Here is a 10,827-nt window from a genome sequence, read left to right as displayed (position 1 = left end):
TGTGCTTACTGAGATATTTGGTTGCTTCAGGGATGTTGAATGGATGGCCTCCATTCCTTGATGGCCACCCTCACTTCCTTGCCTCTTCTAACGGAATCTCAGAGCATGGTGGCTTTCTTGAGATCAAACCCGAGAGAAGAAGCAAAGAGAGCGTTTGAACAGGTTGAAGTCATATTCTTTTATACCCTAATAATAGAAGGAGGGCTTCCCAGGTAGCTCAGTGATAAAGAACCTGCCTGCCAATGCAGGAGATACAGGAGACATGGGTTCGGATGCTGGGTTGGGATGATCCCCTGGAGGAGGAAATGGCAGCCAACTCCAGTATACTTGCCTGGAAAATCCCATGGACAGAGGAGGCTGGCGGGCTACCATTCGTGGGGTAGCAAAGAGTCTGATATGACTGAACACGAATGCCTAATAGAAGTTATGTTCTATAACTTTTGCTCTAGTTTATTTCTGGCAATAAATTACTAGTCTAAACTCAAGAATTAAGAAATGCACAAGGATGTGAATACCAAGAGATAGGGCTCCCCAGAAGTGATATTGGAAGGCTGCCTAACAAAGCTCATTGTCATCTCTCTAGCTGCTCCCTGCTATTTTAATTCCTTGCATAACATTGATCACTATCAGATGTGTCCCTTGTTTGTTTACTTGTTTATTGCCTGTATCCACCCTCTGGAATAATGTGGCCATGAGTGCAGAAACTGTGCCGATTATCATAGTAGGTGATCAATAATGGTTGTTTAATAAGGGAATGGATCAATGTGTGACTTGGACATACCTGAGAAGTTGGCTGAGGTTCCTGGGGAACTAAGCAGGCTGTTCTGCCTGAGAGGGAGTTGCCGAAACATTTTGGCGGAAGCAGTAGCAGTCAACCAGAACGTCTCTGATTTATTTTACAGCAGATGTTCTTTCTGCTCTCTGACCTCTGTCCTGGGGACAGCAATTTAGAAAATGAAGGGGTGGCAGCACATGATTATGCCACATACACTTATTTAATTGAAGTGATCTCATTTGTAATAGAGACTGCAAACCGGGCATGAGTCCTGAGCGGCAGCTGCTGTTCTCCTCTGTGGGATCTTCACCTGGGCTCAGAGCTACATGAATCCTTCTCTGTTCATCTCACTTCGGCTTCCTTGGCCTTTCCCCTCTTCATTTTTCCTCCTGCACCTTCAAGACTACTTATCTTCCTCCTTCAGCAGTTAAATTTTAATTATCCCTTGCTTCATGACCTCATGGGGCTTCCCTGGTGACTTAAATGGTAAAGAATCTGCCTGCAATGCAGGAGACCCGGATTCAGTCCCTGGGTCAGGAAGATCCCCTGGAGAAGGAAATGGCAACCCACTCCAGTATTCTTGGCTGGAGAATTCATGGACAGAGGAGCCTGGTGGGCTAACAATCCATGGGATCCCAAAGAGTTGGACATGACTGAGCTACTAACTGTCACTTTTTTCATGACCTTATAGTTTTCCACTTGTTGTTGCTGTTTAGTTGATAAGCCGCGTCCTACTCTTTTGTGACCCCATGGACCGTAGCCCGCCAGGCTCCTCTGTCCATGGGATTTCCCAGGCAAGAATACTGGAGTGGGTTGCCATTTCCTCCTCCAGGGGATTTTCCTGATCAAAGGATAGAACCCAGGTCTTCTGCCTCTCCTGCATTGGCAGGAAGGTTCTTCACCTTTGAGACACTGGAGAGATCCCTTCCATCTGATCAACTTGCATAAATTCTGTTCATGGCTAAGATTTCAGCCATCCTGCAAAAGATGATATAGAAGGGAAATCTGAGCCCGTCCTCAGAATCTCTCTCTCCCACTGCTCATTTACATTCTTTATCCCCAGAAGGTCGTGAAACTTGCACTGAAGTATCTACACCCTGCAGTGTGCTCTCTTCAACCTGGACATGCAATAAACAAATTGTTAAAGATAATGTTCTCCACTCTTCCACAGTTTCCATTTTCTGGGCCATGTGCTACTCTCCTGTTATTTCTTATCCCTTTCCCCAAAGCATCCTTGGACTATAGACTCATCCAGAAAAATAAGAACCATTAACTTCTGTAGTGATTGTGAATTTTAATCACAAACACAGATGTTCAGATAATAAAATTTTCTTTTAATGTAGTCAAAGATGTTCAAGCACATCGTTTTTAGAGTCAAGTAGCTTTGTAATGTTTCTAACAGAAACAGCAGACTGTATCCACCTCTCTCACTTGTATTCCCACCTTATAGAGGAGGCCACTTTCAACCTGGCTAGCTGATTTTTCCTGGGATAACCCACATGTTTCTATAGGGCATCCATATGCATCTATGCCTTGACTTTTCCTTTTTAGGCGTTATCTACTGACTTCCTAAAGTGTAAGATGAGAAATCCACTCTCTGACAATCCCCACTCTTAATGCAGACTGTCTATACATGCACCCTCACACCAACACCCTCACAACCCTCTTCCCTCAATAATAATGATTTCTGTGCATCATGATGCTAGATTTCCTTTTTGTAATTTTCTTTTTTGTTTTAATGTTGTATCCCTTTGTCTAATTAGAAATCTAAGTAGTCATAGCATTCTACATAGTCCTAACTGAAGAGTAAACTCCTCTCTCTCTATATATATATATATACATATGAATATTCATTGGAAGGACCGGTGATAAAGCTGAAGCTCAAATACTTTGGCCACCTGATGGGAAGAGCTGACTCTCTGAAAAACCCTGATGCTGGGAAAGATTGAAGGCAGCAGGAGAAGGGGACAACAGAGGATGAGATGGTTGGATGGCATCACCGACTCCATGGACATGTGTTCAAACAAACTCTGGAAGATGATGAAGGACAGGGAAGCCTGGCGTGCTGCAGTCCATGGGGTAACAAAGAGTGGAAATGACTTAGCAACTGAACAACAGCAATATGAAAACATTCATTAGGAATCTTTTAATCATCCTCCTATACTGAGCTAGATCTGCGCATAGCTGTTCCTGTGGCCTTTCCTTTTATGATCATCCTGGGAATTTGCCTACTTCCTTTTTATTTCTTTTGGTTTAAATATTTTTTACTTGGAACCCATCTCCTCCTTTTCCATGATTAATTCCTCATTTATTGAAATTCATCCTCCAACAAAGAGTACATGAGAAGCAAAATTTTGATAACGTATTTTTTTTTTTGATAACGTATTTATCTGATGGTGTTATTCTACACTTTTATTTAAATGGTGATTTAAGTACAAAGAGGATTTCAGGTCAAACATAATTTTTCCCATGATGATTTTGAAGATGTTACTCATTTTATTCTATCTTCTTCTGTTGCTGTTGAAAGACTCTGCTTTAGTCACCTCTTGCTGAGAAGGAAACTGCCCCAGATCTTAGGGTTCCAAATAAGGATTTATCATTTGTCATGATTCTTCAGGTTGGCTGGTGCTGCTTTTGCTGGATTCATATGAGGTACTTTATATGATAACATTCATCTGGAGCATAGCCTGGGACTGCCTCAACTGGGTGTTCCATCCTTAAGAAGGCTGGTCTGGACTGGGCTTCCTCACATGGCGGCAGCAGCTTTCCAGAAAGGCTAGACCCCAACACATTAGTAGCTTATTAGGCATATGTCTGAAATGTATCGGGGAAGGCAATGGCACCCCGCTCCAGTACTCTTGCCTGGAAAATCCCATGGATGGAGGAGCCTGGTAGGCTGTAGTCCACGGGGTCGCTAAGAGTCGGACACGACTGAGCGACTTCACTTTCACTTTTCACTTTCATGCATTGGAGAAGGAAATGGCAACCCACTCCAGTGTTCTTGCCTGGAGAATCCCAGGGATGGGGAGCCTGGTGGGCTGCCGTCTATGGGGTCGCACAGAGTCGGACACGACTGAAGCGACTTAGCAGCAGCAGCAGCAGCTGAAATGTATTTTCTGATACCCAATTGCCAGAGCAATTTACATAGTCAAATCCAGAAACTTTGAGAGTTGATTATACAAGGGAGTAGGGTACTGGGGGGGTTGATTCACCAGGTACCATTTGTGCAACAACCTATAACAGTTTACAGTCCAGCTCCAAAGATTCACACCCTTCTATATGCAAGACACTCTCAGGCCCTAACAAGACCCCCACCCTGATTCATCAAGTCGCATCACTGAGTTTGAAATTCATGATCTCATGGTCTATATCAGACCTACGTATGGTGCAGGTTCTGTGGATGCTTCTCTTTTTGATCTGGAGATCTGAAAATTTAAAAGACATGCAATTTGTCTTTCACACACACACAATGGTAAGAGAGGGACACGGTAACTGCAATGGGCACTGAATAGAAGGGTAGAGGCAGAAACACCAAGGTCACTGGTCCATAGCAATTCTGAAATCCAGCTGATTACCTATCAGGGTAACAGGTTAAGCCCAGGTATGATTAAGCCCAATTCTGTCCCTCACAACAAACTGTGGAAAATTCTTCAAGAGATGGGAATACCAGACTACCTGACCTGCCTCTTGAGAAATCTGTATGCAGGTCAAGAAGCAACATTAGAACTGGGTATGGAACAACAGACTGGTTCCAAATTGGGAAAGGAGTATGTCAAGGTTGTATATTGTCACCCTGCTTATTTAACTTATATGCAGAGTGCATCATGTGAAATGCCAGGCTGGATGAAGCACAAGCTGGAATCAAGATTGCCTGGAGAATTATCAATACCTCAGATATGCAGATGACACCACCCTTATGCCCTTATGACAGAAATTAAAGAAGAACTAAAGAGCCTCTTGATGAAAGTGAAAGAGAAGAGTGAAAAAGCTGGCTTAAAACTCAACATTCAGAAAATAAAGATCATGGCATCCAGTCCCATCACTTCATGGCAAATTGATGGGGAAACAATGGAAACAGTGACAGACTTTATTTTCTTGAGCTTCAAAGTCACTGCAGATGGTGAGTGCCACCTTGAAATTAAAAAACACTTGCTCCTTGGAAGAAAAGCTATGAACAATCTTGACAGCATATTAAAAAGCAGAGATGTTACTTTGCTGACAGAGGTCTTATAGTCAAAGTTATGGTTTTCCCAGTAGTCATGTATGGATGTAAGAGTTGGACTGTGAAGAAAGCTGAGCACAGAAAAATAGATACTTGTGAACTGTGGTGTTGGAGAAGGCTCTTGAGAGTCCCTTGGACTGCAAGGAGATCCAACCAGTCCATCCTAAAGGAAATCAGTACAGAATACTCATTGGAAGGATTGATGTTGAAGCTGAAACTCCAATACTTTGGCCACCTGTTGCCAAGAGCTGACTCATTGGAAAAGACCCTGATGCTGGGAAAGATTGAAGGTGGGAGGACAGAAGGAGGTGACAGAAGACGAGGTGGTTGGATAGCATCATGACTTAATGGACATGAGTTTGAGTCAACTCCGGGAGTTGGTGATGGACAGGGTGGCCTAGCGTGCTGCAGTCCATGGGGTGGCAAAGAATCAGACATGACTGAGTGACTGAACTGAACTGTTTCTCAAAAGTAATCCTCCAATTCATGATTTTCCATGGTTTGGGGTTTTGCCCTCTCAGGATGCTTCCCTGTGAAACACTTTCTTTCCCATAAGAAAGAGCCCATGTTCTCATCAGACCAGCTTTCTCAGACTCCTTCTTGACTGTAGAAAATTGAGAACTCCAGAAATATCTTTTTTGTAATGATTTATGCCCCTTTAGTCCAATCTTGTGCAATACCTTTAAACTTTTTGTGGTCCTTCTACAAATCTGATTGTTATTCACTCCATGTCCCAAAAGTCATGACTATAATTCTTTTCAAGAGAACTCTCTCCACTTTTGTCCAAGTATACAATTGCAGTGAAATAACACTTTTGAGATTTTTAGACGTGCTTTTTCCTAGTTGAGAGAATCTATTAGTCTGAGGTCTAAACAAAGGGTCTTATGACTGAATCTTTGATTTACTCTTTACCCTGAAGCCACTTTTCATTTTGAGAGTCTTGTGCCTGCTGGAGAGCCTGGAAATATTAAACAGTTTTATTTTTTGACCTCGTAAGTCTGGATTGGAAATTCTGTTCGCATACTGAATAGTTCTCTCTTTAGCTAAATTCCACCTTTCCATATCTTATCATATGTAACTAACAGAAGCCAATTGGCACTTGCAATAGTCTTCCTAGAAATGTTATCTGCATGTGCAGGTTAATTGGGTACATTATTTTTTCTCAGGTAAATGCAAACAGTTGTTTTGCCACTTGTTTCATTGCTACAAAACATGGAGCACCATCTTTTAAGCCTCTGGTATCAGTTTTATCCTTGCACTTCCTGCCTTCATCAATAAGCTCCTCATTATCCTTCCAGCCTCCCCCTTTGCCCCATGAAAAACCCAACGACTCATGCTTTAGGTCTTCTTTACAGCAGTGCTCTATTTCCAAACCACTTTTCTGTTTTAGTTATCTATATAAGAAAACAAAGTCCTGTAAAATGGGGTGGATATGCAAAGCACTCTACAAATTTGAAGAATAACTTTTATTATTATTTAAGAAGACATTCTGAGGATATAGAAACTTTCTGTTCTGTGAAAATGGTAGAAGGAACATGAATACCAACCTATTAACATTGTTTACTGATTTTTTTTTTCCTTCAACTGTGGTATCAGAGAACTTCAATGTCTGCATCCCCTCCAAAGGTATAGTGCAAGAGAAAACAGGTATTTGTTGTTGTTTTTCAGTAGTGTCTGACTCTTTTGTGACCCCATGGACTGCAGCACCCCAGGCTTCCCTGTCTTTCACTATCTTCTGGAGTTTGCTCAAACTCATGTCTATTGAGTGGATGATTCCATTCAACCATCTCATCCTCTGCTGCCCTCCTTCTCCTCCTGCCCTCGATTTTCCCCAGCATCAAAGTCTTTTCTAATGAGTTGGCTCTTCACATCAGGTGGCCAAAGTCTTGGAGCTTCAGCTTCAGTATCAGTCCTTCCAATGGATATCCAGGGTTAATTTTCTTTAGAATTGACTGGTTTGATCTTCTTGCTGTCCCCAGAACTCTCAAGACTCTTCTCCAGCATCACAGTTGTGAAGCCTCAAGATGTGTATTTAATTAGAGAGTTGATTGAAATGCATTTAACTCAGCTGGTAAAGAATCCTCTTGCAATGCAGGAGAACTAGGATTGATCCCTGGGTTCAGAAGATTCCCCTGGAGAAGGGAAAGGCTATCCACTCCAGTATTCTGGCCTAGAGAATTCCATGGGATGTATAGTCCATGGCGTCGCAAAGAGTTGGACACAACTAGCGGCTTTCACTTTCACTTTAGGCAAATTTAGGAAAGATGGATTGGTCTGCATTTGCTCCCGTGAATGGGTTTCAGTAACTAATATCAAGCAGTGATTTAGAAGAGCTGGTTCCCAGTGGCATCTCTGACAACAGGTGGATGACCTGGAGCAGCCACCTCCTTGCTCTGTGTTCTCATTTGTGATGTGGCAAAGTTCAGCCACCTGCTCTCCATCATCTCCACTAATCTTAACAGTCAATCACAGAATAAGTTGAGCCTTGAAACAAATCTCTGTTTGGAGTCTGGACTTAACATCAGAAGAAGTCAGTGTTACTATTTGGGAAAACTCCGGAGACAATTTTCATAAAATATCCTGAGTTATTTTAGTGCAGTACCATAATAGTCCTAAGTTTTTCTTTATTAGTAAATTTGTTCACACAGTACACTGATGGGGTAAATCTCTTTCTAAAAATATGTTGATCATGTGATTTGGGTGATTTGGGTGATTAATCTAGGTTCTATTTTAATTGCTTGAAAGAGTTAAATGTTCTGGCTGAATTGTGAATAAACTCTCCACTTAATAAACACAAGGGCAGTATGCACAAGACAGTCTGTATGTCTGGATCTGAATCTATTTTATCATTTTACCTTATCCTCAGAGGAGTTATCTTATTCTCAGGCTAGGAAACTTTCACAAAGCATGGTCTCTGTGGATTAACTGAACATCTCTCCAAAGACAGGAAAGTAGAGAGAATCCTTTCTGCTGCAAAATGAATTCAACTCTCCAAATTGACAATGCAGTTTCTTTCTGAGGCACTTAATTATTTTCCAGATGATTGTAGTTTATAAGAAGATTCAAATTCAGGAACTGAAGGACTCCACCTCTGAGACCTTACTAAGCTTAGCATTAGTTTAAATAACAGCAAATATAACAGCTAATGTCTCTTTTGGGCTATACTGCTTGAAAAATGTATAATTTGATTAAATAAATTAGTTCCACTGAGCGTTATCTTTACAGTTGCTGAAGGGTAAGAAATAATACATATGAATATACTTTGTGAACTGTAAATTGCTATTAATATTTGAGAGCTTATTTTCATTCATAGTGCTATTGCAGTTTGTTTCTTTTTACTGAAGACTTTTTAAATGAATAATGAAAAAATGTGAATTAAGCAAGTTTTATTATTCCATATATATCAATTAAGATATTTTGAAAAACTGATAGGTAATAGTATTATGTGTTTAATTTATTCCAAATTGGGGACATCATTGTATCTTTTTAAGAAATATGCTACATAGTAAATGCTTTACAATTTAAGGAATAATTCCCCAAAATTTAACTTTAAAATCATGTATAAGTGTTAATGAAATCTACATATGAACAAGTGGGCCTGATTTGGTAAAAAGACACAGAAAATGGCAATAATTGTAGAGCCTCTGGCTATCAATTGCCACTGGATTCAGAGGGCAGCAGTTATAGGGAACATGATCTGAGTGTACAGTTGTTATCAGGGGAGCACTATCATATTTTGTGAAATGAAGAAAGAAGCCCAGGAGTTGTCACAGAATGTGGTCGTAAGGCAGGATGCCCAGTCATTACACGGGGAAATTCCACAGAAGCAAAGGGAAATCACCCTGAAAGGTTTTAGAAATGGTAATTCTGGAGTTCTCTTTGCAACTAATGTTGCTGCACATAGGTTAGACATCCCCGAGGCTGGTTGTTTGAAGTTCTCCACCAAAGGACGTGGAGTCCTACATTCGTCATTCTGGGTGAACAGGTGGAGCTGGAAGGACCAGGGCTTGCATTTGCTGTTAGCAGAACAAGGAAGAATACTAGTTACCCCAAGGGGAGCAAAAACCGGGAATTAAATTTAAGCAAATGGGTGTTCCTTCTGCAGCAGAGATAACAAAAGCTTCTAGGGAAGATGTCATCAGGTTCTTGGACTCGGTGCCTGCCACTGTGATTGGTCACTTCAAGCAGTCAGCCGAGAAGCTGATTGAGGAGAACGGAGCCCTGGAAACCCTAGCAGCCACCCTAGCTCACATTTCCAGTGCCACATCGGTAGGCCAGCACTGCTTGAGCACCTGAGATCTGGGCTTTGTGACCATGATCTTGCAGTGCTCAATGGAAATGTCAAACATTAGTTATGCTTGGAAAGAACTTAAAGAGCAACTGGGTGAGGATATTGATTCCAAAGTGAAGGGAATGGTCTTTCTCAAAGGAAAGCAGAGTGTTTGCTTTGATATTCCTACTGGATCAGTAAGTATAGGAAAAGTGGCATGATTCAAGGCCCTGGCAGATTTCTGTGGCCATAGAGCAACCAGAGCTAGGACCACGGGAACCACATTGCAACTTCCAAGGACAGCGGGAAGGCAATTGAGGCTTCAGGGGACAGCTTGAGGGCAACTGAGGTAACAGGGTACAGCGGGAAAGAAGTAGGAGCTTCAGAGGACAGCGATCAGGAGGCAGCAACAAAAGAAACAGATTCCAAAACAAAGGCCAGAAGCAGAGTTTTAATAAAGCATTCAGACAGTACTTTGAAGTAGAGGATTTATTTGGGAAAAACATAACCATGTTCAGCAACATGGAACTGAACATTGTTTTTCATACAAAGTTAAAAGCACATTGTATTTCCTTCCTGACCACTTACTTGCCCAGTCCCCACCTCTTCGAGAGAGATAAGCTGCATCTAAATTATTTCATCTGATTGATGATTGTCATTTATAACTTTATTGTTACTTCTGTCTTGGGTATTACTTTGGAAAAGGTGTATGGAGATCTTTGTTTAATACAGGAGACCCATGCTCAATCCCTGAGTCAGGAAGATCCCCTGGAGAAGGAAATGGCAATCCACCCCAGTATTCTTGCCTGGAGAATTCCATGAACAGAGGAGCCTGGCAGGCTACAGTCCATGGGATCTCAAAGAGTCAGACACGACTGAGGGACTATCAGTCACTCACATAAGAGTTAATCTCCAAGTACCCATATTTCCATTGTTTACTCATTTAAATGTATTTCAAATTAAAAAAAATTGTAAATGGCATTATATCAATAGTTTTCATGCATTATGTATTATCAGTATCTCTGACTAGTTTGGTAGATAGATTTCTAGAAGTTTCTGAACATATTGGACCAAAGTTATGGACTTGAGACAAATTGACAAATTATTGTAAGAGAAGTTTGGGCTAATTTGTGCTCTAACAGGTTAATTGTTAGAATTCTCTTTATAGTACATGGTCCCACTATTAACATGTTTCCAAATATATTTCTAATTTGTCATGCAAAACAGTGTTTTATTGTATCACGTAGCTTTTTTTATATTAGAGCCACACTGTCCAAAACAGTAGCCACTGGCCGTATAATTTAAATTTAAATTAATTAAATTTAAATAAAATTAAAAATTCAGTTTCTCAGCTGCATGAGCCGCATTTCAAGTGTTCAATAACCATATCGTATTAGACAATACAGAACATCACAAAAGTTCCTGCTGCTAAAGAGGCTAGACTTTATGTTCTACATTAATTAATTATAACTATCCATTTTCAATTGCAAATGGCAGACACAGACACATAACTAAGAATTGTTCAAAAAATAAAAATAAACTTCAAGAATGCATTAGTAT

The 10,827-nt window shown here is 40.9% G+C and overlaps 1 pseudogene; it reads left to right on the top strand.

Annotated features, from left to right (window-relative positions):
* Positions 1–8,568: 8,568 nt before the first annotated feature.
* LOC104997393 lies at positions 8,569–9,912 on the top strand (annotated as a pseudogene).
* Positions 9,913–10,827: the final 915 nt, after the last annotated feature.

This window comes from Bison bison, unplaced genomic scaffold (assembly GCF_000754665.1).
Source record: "Bison bison bison isolate TAMUID 2011002044 unplaced genomic scaffold, Bison_UMD1.0 scf7180017864307, whole genome shotgun sequence".
NCBI lineage: Eukaryota > Metazoa > Chordata > Mammalia > Artiodactyla > Bovidae > Bison > Bison bison.
This window is presented reverse-complemented; position numbering and strand designations above follow the sequence as displayed.